The sequence below is a fragment of the Trichomycterus rosablanca genome, chromosome 14 (genome assembly GCF_030014385.1).
Source record: "Trichomycterus rosablanca isolate fTriRos1 chromosome 14, fTriRos1.hap1, whole genome shotgun sequence".
In the NCBI taxonomy this organism is placed as follows: Eukaryota; Metazoa; Chordata; class Actinopteri; order Siluriformes; family Trichomycteridae; genus Trichomycterus; species Trichomycterus rosablanca.
In genome coordinates, this window is record NC_086001.1 from 27,916,652 (window position 1) to 27,928,977 (window position 12,326).

The 12,326-nt window shown below is 37.5% G+C and overlaps 1 protein-coding gene and 2 non-coding genes across 3 annotated transcripts in view; 1 reads left to right on the forward strand and 2 right to left on the reverse strand.

Annotated features, from left to right (window-relative positions):
* The window catches only part of LOC134326271 (zinc finger protein 585A-like), a 338,798-nt gene that overhangs the window by 209,112 nt on the left and 117,360 nt on the right, over nt 1-12,326 (reverse strand). The window lies entirely within an intron of this gene.
* Nucleotides 1,884-1,956, reverse strand: trnak-cuu (transfer RNA lysine (anticodon CUU)). The gene has a single exon. It is a non-coding gene; the product is annotated as a tRNA-Lys (tRNA).
* On the forward strand, nt 5,974-6,047 carry trnai-aau (transfer RNA isoleucine (anticodon AAU)). The gene has a single exon. It is a non-coding gene; the product is annotated as a tRNA-Ile (tRNA).

Sequence of the window (12,326 nt, forward strand, 5' to 3'; positions counted from 1 at the left end):
ACAGGAGAGAAACCGTATTACTGCTCAGTGTGTGGAAAGATTTTTGCTCATGAAAAGAATCTCAAACAGCATCAGCGTATTCACATAGAAAAACTACATCACTGTTAAGAGTGTGGGAAGTATTTTATTGCATATTATGTTCTCCAACAACACCAGTGCATTCACACAGGAGAGAGGTCGCATTGCTGTTCACTGTCTGAAAATAACTTTAGTGAAAGGAATATCCTTTAAGTACACCACACCAGCGCATTCACATAAGAGGGTGACCCATATTGCTGCTTATAGTGCAGATAAAGTTTTACTGGAAGCAGCATTTTTAATAGACACCAGTACGGTCACACACAAGTTACGTTTTTGTTACTGAATCGTCTTGAAAAACACCAGCGCATTCAGAGGAGAAAATAAAATGATACTCCACTACTGCATGTACAGAAAAAGCAATGTGTACTTTCTTTTCCCACTAATATCCACTTGAACTGTTCTACTTCAATTATCAAATGTAATGTGGTGTAATGTACCAACCTCAGATCTGAATCTGTTTTTATTCATTATTCAAGTTTAATCTACTTTAATAAACACAGAACAACTTTCAAGTGGAAGAATTTTACCCTGGTCTTTATGGTGTTTGCAAGAATTTTGCATATTATGAATGCTATGTTTTCATAAATGAATAGCCTCTTACTTTAACACTTCTAGATCTACACTCCAAAATTCTAGTCTTTAGATGATTTCCACTTAGCAAATAATGAACCGTCCTCCACCAGAATGTACATGAGAAGGTGTGAATGGAGCAGGGTCGGGCCTGGTTAGTACTTGGATGGGAGACCGCCTGGGAATACCAGGTGCTGGAAGCTTTTATCCACACACACCCACCTTCACTCCAAACCTCCTGTTACACACTGAGCCAGTGGCTTTTTCTTCATCAAAGCTACACAATGAGACAAAGATCAGCTCATACTTTCATTCTTACTACAGTAAAACACATTCAACTGACTTTTAAAGTGAAGATCAAAATGTTGTACAGAGATCGTCGACATCTAGTGGTGCTAGAAATCAATTAAAATAAGTGAAATGTTTATTTTGTACTTTGGTTTTATATTATTTGTACAAACATTTGTTTTATTCAACTTTAAACCTGTAATAAAAGAAAAGGTGGGTGTGGCCCATACGGGGATCAAACCCACGACCTTGGCGTTATTAGCATCACGCTCTAACCAACTGAGCTAACCGGCCTGTGTACAAAGACAGGGCATATACCCACATACCCGATTCTACACTGACAGCCCTTCAGTTATTTATTTTGGGCGGCACGGTGGCTAAGTGGGTAGCACTGTCGCCTCACAGCAAAAAGGTCCTGGGTTTGATTGGTGGGGCGGTCCGGGTCCTTTCTGTGTGGAGTTTGCATGTTCTCCCTGTGTCTGCGTGGGTTTACTCCGGGTGCTCCGGTTTCCTCCCACAGTCCAAAGACATGCAAGTGAGGTGAATTGGAGACACTAAATCGTCCAAGACTGTGTTTGATGTAACCTTGTGAACTGATGAACCCTGTGTGAAGATAAAATCCTAATAAACAAATAAACATAAACAGTTATTTATTCTTAACTAAACATCTGTGTCTCTGTGGTGCAATTGGTTAGCGCGTTCAGCTGTTAACCGAAAGGTTGGTGGTTTGAGCGCACCCAGGTACGAGTGTCTTTTATTGCACAACCTGCCTGTTTATCAAACGGATATGAGACACAACAACAACGTGTAGCTCCACAGAATAGTGGAATTAAGTAACTGAAAACATCCAGTAAACAACAGTCCTACAAGCACAAACATCCCCCTGATAAGTCACCAGAGACCGACTGTTAAAAGTGGAAGAACTGTTAAAAAATGAAGATACTCGCCCAACGTGGGGCTCGAACCCACGACCCTGAGATTAAGAGTCTCATGCTCTACCGACTAAGCTAGCCGGGCTTAAACAGCATGTCAGAACAGACAGCTCATCGGTCAGATCATCAGAGTGATGTAGGTTTAATTCACTAACGTCACGACCAGATTAAGAACTAATTCACAGTTTACAAACAAACACAATTCAGAATAAGCAACAGAAACAGACACAGACTTACTGTCGCTGTATTGTATTATATTATAGTGTTAAATTGTAGCCTATTTTAATGAGATGATGCTTTAATGCTGTATTTTCTTACATTTATTTAATCCAGCACAATGGTTAAACTGCACAACCCAACAAGTTAAAATAACCCATCATGTGTCCTGTCCAATATTTACACAGTGCTGGTTGCCAAATAACACATTTTCACCTGCATTTGGCCTTTTCTTTCCTGTATACCAAAAACAGTCGCCATTGCAGGTCTACAACACGTTACAAAAACACTTGGGACACTTTATTTTTGCTTTCTTTACCATGCCGGTGTCACATTGTATTGAAACTAAAATAAATAAATAAAAACTTAAAATTAAAAAGCAAGTGTTTAGGTTCATTCATCATCTTAACACATATTACAAACTAATCAAGCTCGTCAAATTTCACACATTGTTCACATAAACAAAAATCTCAAGTTGAAGCACAAGATTCATTTATTTATAGACGGTGCTGTTTATGGTTTTATATTTAAAAACATGAACAGTTAAAAAATAACAACAAACACAACAACAACAATTTAATAATAATGTCACAAATCTGTACCCAAGCAACAAGCTGTAATTTGTCTAGCACCACTAGATGGGAACGATCTCTGTACAACATTTTGAACTTCACTTTAAAAGTCAGTTCAGTGTGTTTTACTGTAGTAAGAATAGCTCCACATGTTTTGTACGTAGTGTTTATGGTATTTAAGCTGGATGGATAGATGGTAGTTAACATGTAATCTAAGGTGACTCTTAAGTTTATTCGCTGCTGTTGGCTTATAAAGTTTTACTGAACAAACTGGCTCGTATTTTGGCACTGATAAACCTTCCTGAATGGTGATCTGCTTGGTTGACACTACTAGCACAAGTAATCGTGGTCTACACCCCACAAGCGCTCTATTGTACTTGCACATGTGCTGAACGCTACCATCTTGAAACTGCTAAAGTTTCTAAACCTTGGAAGGTTTAGAAGGAGCTCCCGAATGAAACTTGCTATTTGCTGAGTAAATAAAGCCAAAAAGAAAAATACACACACACACAGATCTCACTGAGATTTGAACTCGGACCGCTGGATTTAGAGCCCTGAGTGCTAAACATTACACCATGGAAGCAAGTTGGCTGTTAGATGGTGCTGTAATCAATGATTAGCGATTATATTTTGGGATGGAGCAGTCACATGTGGAACACTGTAACACTACTAGTGCTATTATGATATTCAAGCTGGATGAATGGATGGAAATTAACATGTCATTTAGGGTGACTCTAAACTAGCACAAGTAATTGTGATGCTCTGTTGTACTGCACATGTGCTGAATGCTACCATCCTGAAACTGCTAATGTTTCTCAATCTTGGACCTCACACCGGACCCCAAATAAAAGCAGTAAGGTTCCACCTGGATTCAGAGTCCAGAATGCTAAGCATTACACCATGGAACCCTGACACCACAAAAACTAAACGTAATGATTCGCCATTTGCTGAGTAATTAAAGCAAAACTACACACAACTTCAGACTTTACTTTTACATCTCCAGTGATTTAAACTTACGTGATTGATATAATTGACTGAAATCAATTGACAAAACTGAGGTAATTTAGAAGTTTTAAACACTAAATAAAAGTAATTTTAGTTAAACATTGCCACCCAAGTATCAAAATCAGAACAACACGTTCCAATGTTGGAAAATTGCATTAAGTTCAGGATGCAGTTGGCCCGTCCCTCCATGTCGCTCTGAAGCAGATGATTTGATGTTTGTGGACCTGTTAAGTAGATCACAAGTCACTAATGATCACACAGAAGTCACTTGATTTTAAATGAGATGTCCAACAAGCTCATGGTAAGGTGTCCAAATAATTTTTGCCACATAGTGTATCATTATTATTGCTAAGGAGTTAATGTGTGTGTCTACATCACCTCATGTATCTATACGTGTCTAATATACGATTCTATTCTATTAATATTCATAAGCATGTACACACACACACACACACACACACATACATACACACACATGCTTTCACATTCACTTGTTTTTGCTGTATGTGTTATGTAGATAATATTTAGGTGATTTGATGTGTTTTTGACATTTTATTATTATTTAAGTGAAGCTTTTTACAAGTTTAGGGGTTTTGTGTTTTGCTTCCCTGTATGTATTGTCTCTGTATTGACCTGAGATTTATTTTTAAATGACAGCTAATGATAGTGATCCGACTCTTTTAATTATTTTGTATAACATTTTATTTTGTACAACAAATTATTTTGTATAAAATGTTGACTTCATCAAAAAGAACCGGCCTTTTCTCCAGTAGGTTCTTTAGATCTTTGTACATAATTCTACACTAACCCCATTCAAGCAGCTGAAACTGACTTTAATAATACACATCTAAGAGGTTTTGTTGGTTCTTATATGTGTAAACTATATAAACTATATATTTCTTGTTCCTGACTGAGCTTAATGCCACCAACCAGTGACTGGAGCAGATACGACTCAGGTCCTGCACACAGTAAGTAGTGCTGATACACAGTACCAGCCTGCACACCAGAGGGGCTCCAAACATCAAGTTTTCACTCATTAAATCATGTTTGTGAACTTTGTGGAATGAATGTAGGATTTGTATTTGTAGATTCTGGGTTTTAGGAAGTTGAGCTACTGTTAATATTTTTTCCCAGTTAAACTAAAAACCTGAATTGATGTTTTAATTGTTCATTAAGACTTCACTAGGAGTTATTACCATCAAGCAAATGTAAAGCATATTTCTATATGAAGAGCATCTGTTTCCAGATAATATACACTGAGGTGTAAAGCATAATGGAGCGGGTTCAGTAATTGTGTAGTAGTTTAAAAGTGACAGTAAGTCTGTGTCTGTTTCTGTTACTTATTCTGAATTGTGTTTGTTTGTAAACTGTGAATTAGTTCTGAATCTGGTCGTGATGTTAGTGAATTAAACCTACATCTCTCTGATGGTCTGACTGATGAGCTGTCTGTTCTGACGTGCTGCTTAAGCCCGGCTAGCTCAGTCAGTAGAGCATGAGATTCTTAATCTCAGGGTCGTGGGTTCGAGCCCCACGTTGGGTGAGTATCTTCATTTAACATCTACTGAAACCAAAAGGACGTTCTTCCACTTTGGACAGCTGGTTTCTGGTGACTTATCAGGTGGATATTTGTGCTTGTAGGACTGTTGTGTACTGGATGTTTTTCAGTTACTTATTTCCACTATTCTGTGGGACTACACATTGTTCTTGTGTCTCATATCCGTTTGATCAACAGACAGGTTGTGCAATAAAAGACACTCGTCCCTGGGTGGGCTCGAACCACCAACCTTTCGATTAACAGCCGAACACGCTAACCGATTGCGCCACAGAGACACATGCACAGTTGTTTCATTAGACAGTACACACAGGTCACATGACTTGCTAATGTTCATCTCAGGCTATACCACCTGTTCTTCTGCCATCTTTATCTTGGCTTCATTTCACCTAATGAACGTGGCATGACCTTTATAAATGCTTACAATCAATTTTGTTAATGGCAAAAATAAATAAATAAATAAACACATAAAAAGAGAACTGCTGTGTAATTTAGTGAATTCTTGTACTGCACATGGCAGAAGACTAAAAGAAATTTAGAGCGTGTAGAATAAAAGTATTAGAAAAGTATGAGGTTAAAAGCATCAGCTTTTATTTATTCTTAAAAGAAAAATACATGAACCTCAGTCATCTCACACGAAGATCTGTTCTGCTCAACAAGAGTAAAGCTCTCCATCGTTTCTGTGTGGCAGCTCCATAACTGAAGGGCTGTCAGTGTAGAATCGGGTATGTGGGTATATGTCCTACACTTGCACATAGGCCGGTTAGCTCAGTTGGTTAGAGCGTGGTGCTAATAACGCCAAGAACGTGGGTTCGATCCCCGTACGGGTCACTATCACGTTTGGACTTAAACTAAAAAACAAGTGATTCTTCTCTAACTAGCAGGTACTATTGACCTGGGCTTCAAACATTGTCTCTGACAAGTGTGAGATCTTTTTACTGCCGCTCTCATTCAAGTCAGAAACATGCCATTATTTCAATTTGCCAAACTTAATTGCCCTTCTGTAAATGTTAGCAAGTCATGTGACTCGTGTGTCCAATGAAAAAGCTGTGTGCATGTCTCTGTGGCTCAATCGGTTAGCGCGTTCGGCTGTTAACCGAAAGGCCTTTTATTGCACAATCTGCCTGATGATCAAAGGAATATGAGACACAACAACAGTGTGTAGTCCCACAGAACAGAATAGTGGAAATAAGTAACTGAAAACATCCAGTAAACAACAGTCCTACAAGCACAAATATCCACCTGATAAGTCACTGGAGACCAGCTGTCTGAAGTGGAAGAACGTTCTCTTGGTTTCAGTAGATGTTAAACGAAGATACTCGCCCAACGAGGGGCTCGAACCCACGACCCTGAAATTAAGAGTCTCATGCTCTACCGACTGAGCTAGCCAGGCTTAAGCAACATGTCAGAACAGACAGCTCATCGGTCAGACCATCAGAGAGATAGATGTAGGTTTAATTCACTAACATCACGACCAGATTAAGAACTAATTCACAGTTTACAAACAAACACAATTTAAAATATAGCAACAAGAACTAAATGTAAAAGTGTAAGTTAGTCGCGTCTTTCTGCTCATACTGAGTATTACTGTGGTATTACTGCATGTAGGAGACACATGGAGCGCAGTATGGTAGGTGAACTATAGGGCACTAGGACCCAGCAGCACTACAATGAACAGAGTGACAGTGGGATCTAGCGGTATTGGGACTCTTATTACAGGACGCTGTTTCTGCTGCTTGTTATTAAACTCACCTGTGGATCATTTGAGTGGAGAAAACGTGCTGAGTTCTTGTTGTGTTCTTGTTTTTTATTGAGTTTTCTTGTTAGAAAAGGGATTTATGAAGATTTTTGAGGGTAAAACTGGGTGCTGCATTTGTTTTAGATCTTCTGGACTTGCTCGGTCGCTCTATTTCTACTTAATAAAGTTTTAGTGCGCATTTACACCCTGTTTTACGGTACTGATCACATTGTCTACACTAAAAGTTTTAGTGCGCATTTAAACCGTGATTTACGGTACGATGCTCTCACTGTTAGTACAAAGATTAAAACAGAAAGAAGTTTTACAGTTTAATAAACTTATCGAGTCCTGATGCACACAGATGTACCAGAAATAAAGTCTGTTCTAGTCTAAATGTAGAACAATCTACATGTTCCAAATTCAGACCTTCTTTGGTATTAAAAATAAAGAAACCTGCTTTCAGTTAAATCCACTTTATTTAAATAACTGTCCTACCTATGATTTATAGCAATGAGATGCAAAATGATGCAAATGGAAACATTTAAAACTCCATAAAATAAGCAAATGAAATTATCATATGGATTCATCATATTTTTACTGTAGGATTATAAAGTAACGGGATGGTAAACTTATATAAAGTGTTTATTCAATTATGTATAGACCAGTTTTGAAGTCTAATAAAATACCAAATTAAACAGGTTATATAATAATATAATAAATAATATATAATAAATAATCAGGGTATAAGAAGGGTTTCTTTGCTAAGAAGAAATTCTGCAATGTGTTCTAACACAACAACCACTACAAAGTACACTGTAAACACTGTCAGTACATGGTGACTACGAGTGGTTGATTTCATATTAAAGTTACGTTTTGTTAGGATTCAGTTGCAGGAGAAGCTGCAGGAAGTAAAAGATGTTCAGGATGAGGATTATGTGAGTTATGAGAGTAACGAGGAATTCTTCACCCAGTGTCTTCCAGCATCATCATCATTCTTTTTCATTCCACACTGGAGCAATCAACAACAAAAAAATCACTTAAAGGGTCTGCAGTGGATAAATGTTATTACAAAAAGTGTTCGATTTGTTCACCCATATTACAGTTTTACATTTCTAGAGTTTCTACAAGGTTAAAGTCATTAGACTGAACATTTAGTGATTGACTGTTTAGTTGATGTAGTAGATGTTGTTGTGCACAGTGAGCTGAAAAGACGACCTCTGAACAACAGAAGAACAAATCGATGCTTCCAAGAGCTCTTTATCTACAAAACCTGCAGAAATGAAAGAGTTCTGGAACTGAGTCTGGTTACAGAGATGAAGCTCCAACTCCTGCTGTTCTGAAGTGTCTTCTGGAGACCAAGAAACAAGGAGAGGAAACATGAGAATGAAATGTTTATGTTATAACAGTCTGGATCCAACATGGTTGAGTATTTGCAGCAGTAGGAACAGATGAAGCTCTTCCTGTTGGTATTAGACGTGACCATTTTCTCAGTTTATTACAGTCCTGTAGAGCAGCGTCTCTTATCCAAGCAGTGGATGTTTATTTTAGAGCTTTTTATTGCTTTGATTTACACTTTCCCAATCAGTGTCCTCAGTTTGGGAATCATTACAGCAGGTAGTGAACCAGCTCCATGGTAAATCTTCAGCTCTCCGGGTTACAGGGGCCTTGATTTATTCAACAGAGGAGTAATTTAACATGTAAAGAAGAGCAGTTTAAGATGTATGTTAGATGTATTTTATATTTGTGTTTAATTACAGTTATTAAATAATAATTTGTTAATATAATTCAGACATTAATAAATTGTATTGTATTATAGTGTTAAATTGTAGCCTATTTTAATGAGATTATGCTTTAATGCTGAATTTTCTAAAATGTATTTAATCCAGCACAATGGTTAAACTGCACAACCCAACAAGTTAAAATAACCCATCATGTGTTCTGTCCAATATTTTCACAGTGCTGGTTGCCAAATAACACCTTTTCACCTGAATTCGGCCTTTTCTTTCCTGTATACCAAAAACAGTCACCAGTGCAGGTCTACAACACGTTACAAAAACACTTGGGACAGAAGAGCCATAAACACTCTCTAATTTTTATTTTAGCTTTCTTTATCTTGCTGGTGTCACATTGTATTGAAAGTAAAATAAATAAATAATTGAATAATTAAAATCCTAAAATTTAAAAGCAAGTTTTTAGGTTCATTCATCATCTTAACACATATTACAAACTAATCAAGCTCGTCAAATTTCAGACATTGTTCACATAAACAAAAATCTCAAGTGGAAGCACAAGATTCATTTATTTATAGACGGTGCTGTTTGTAGTTTTACACTTTAAAACATGAACAGTTAAAAAATAACAACAAACACGACAACAACAGTTTAATAATAATGTCACAAATCTGTACCCAAGCAACAAGCTGTAATTTATCTAGCACCACTAGATGGGAACGATCTCTGTACAACATTTTGAACTTCACTTTAAAAGTCAGTTCAGTGTGTTTTACTGTAGTAAGAATAGCTCCACATGTTTTGTACGTAGTGTTTATGGTATTTAAGCTGGATGGATAGATGGAAGTTAACATGCAATCTAAGGTGACTCTTAAGTTTATTCGCTGCTGTTGGCTTATAAAGTTTTACTGAACAAACTGGCTCATATTTTGGCACTGATATACCTTCCTGAATGGTGATCTGCTTGGTTGACACAACTAGCACAAGTAATCGTGGTCTACACCCCACAAGCGCTCTGTTGTACTTGCGCATGCGCTGAACGCTACCATCCTGGAACTGCTAAAGTTTCTAAACCTTGGAGCTCACACTGAAAATGAAACTTGCCATTTGCTGAGTACATAAAGCCAAAAAGAAAAAAACACACACACACACACACACACACACACACACACACACACACACACACACACACACACACACACACACACACACACACACACACACACACACAACTTCAGACTTTAACATCTCAGATCCCACTGAGATTTGAACTCGAACCACTGGATTCCAGAGTGCTAACTATTACACCATGGAACCGTGTCATTGCAAAACTAAATGGCGTAACGATTCACCATTTGCTAAGTAAATAAAGCAAAAATGAAAAATACACACACACACTATTTTTTTTAAACTTACGTGATTGATACAATTCTGAGGTAATTTAGAAGTTTTAGGCAGTAAATAAAAGTAATTTTAGTTAAACATTGCCACCCAAGTATCAAAATAACAAACTATACCACTGTTGGAAAACTGCACTGAGTTAAGTTTAGGACCCAGTTGGCCGGTAGATAACGCTGTAAACAATGATTTGCCTTTTGGTGTTACAATTTGGCATAGAGCAGTCACATGTGGAACACTATTCTCTACTCAGCATTGATAACAGTGTTTTTACCTAAATAAAACCAGGTTCCACCGAGATTTGAACTCCACCATTACCACGCAGTCAGGTCTTACTTAAGCCCAAAAGTGAATAATTAGTCATTTAAGAGCAGGTTGGCTGTTAGATGGCGCTGTAAACAATGATTAGCGATTATATTTTGGGATGGAGCAGTCACATGTGGAACACTATAACACTACTAGTGCTATTATGATATTCAAGCTGGATGAATGGATGGAAATTAACATGTCATTTAAGGTGACTCTAAACTAGCACAAGCAATTGTGATGCTCTGTTGTACTGTACTGTTGTTTTTTGACATTTTATTATTATTTAAGTGAAGCTTTTTACAAGTTAGCGGTTTTGTGTTTTGCTTCACTGTATGTATGGTGCATCATTAAACTGTTGTACATTATTTATTCTATTTTGTATTAGATTAGATGGTTTGTCTCTGTATTGACCCGCGATTCATTTGTAAATGACAGCTAACGATAGTGATCCGACTCTTTTATTTTGTATAACATATAAAATGTTGACTTCATCAAAAAGAATCGACTCCTTCAGCTTCTAACGGCTCATTGCTGAGTACTATCAACTTAGTGAATCGACTCTTTTGAGTCTATTCCTGTCGTTCGACTTAAAGAACCGGATTAAAGAATCGACTCATTTGATTCATTTGAATGCGCAGACTCACTCGCTCTCCCGCTGTGAGCTTCTCAAACTGAACTGCGTCTTTCTGTACATGAGGAAGAAATCTATGTAGAGATCTCAAATAACATGAACCTGAAGGTATGAACTTACATTGTAGAAAAGAAAAACAAGCCAGTAGCAGCAGTGTGCACATTAAACCATTTACAGAAGGGTCATTAAGTTTGGCAAATTAAAATAATGGCATGTTTCTGACTTGAATGAGAGGGGCATTAAAAAGATCTCACACTTGTTATAGACAACGTTTGAAGCCCAGGTCAATAGGACCTGCTAGTTAGAGAAGGATCACTTGTTTGTTAGTTTAAGTCCCAATGTAGAGGTGGCCCATACAGGGATCCATATTAGCATCACGCTCTAACCAACTGAGCTAACCGGCCAGTTCAATTATTCTCTCTTTAGATCTTTGTACATAATTCTACACTAACCTCATTTAAGCAGCTGAAACGGATTTTCATAACACACATCTAAGAGGTTTTGTGGGTTCTTATATGTGTGAACTATCTAAACTATATATTTCTTGTTCCTGACTGAGCTTAATGCCACCAACCAGCGACTGGAGCAGATACGACTCAGGTCCTGCACACAGTAAGTAGTGCTGATACACAGTACCAGCCTGCACACCAGAGGGGCTCCAAACATCAAGTTTTCACTTATTAAATCATGTAGTTTGTGAACTTTGTGGAATTAATGTAGGATTTGTATTTGTAGATTCTGGGTTTTAGGAAGTTGAGCTACTGTTAATATTTTTTCCCAATTGAACTAAAAACAACCTGAATTGATGTTTTAATTGTTCATTAAGACTTCACTAAGATTTATTACCATCAAGCAAATGTAAAGCATATTTCTATATGAAGAGCATCTGTTTCCAGATAATATACACTGAGGTATAAAGCACAATGGAGCGGGTTCAGTAATTGTGTAGTAGTTTAAAAGTGACAGTAAGTCTGTTTCTGTTGATTATTCTGAATTGTGTTTGTTTGTAAACTGTGAATTAGTTCTTAATCTGGTCGTGATGTTAGTGAATTAAACCTACATCTCTCTGATGGTCTGACCGATGAGCTGTCTGTTCTGACCTGCTGTTTAAACCCGGCTAGCTCAGTCGGTAGAGCATGAGGCTTTTAATCTCAGGGTCGTGGGTTCGAGCCCCACGTTGGGCGAGTGTCTTCATTTAGCATCTACTGAAACCAAAAGGACGTTCTTCCACATTGTGACTTATCAGGTGGATATTTGTACTTGTAAAACTGTTGTTTACTGCATGTTTTCAGTTACTTATTTCC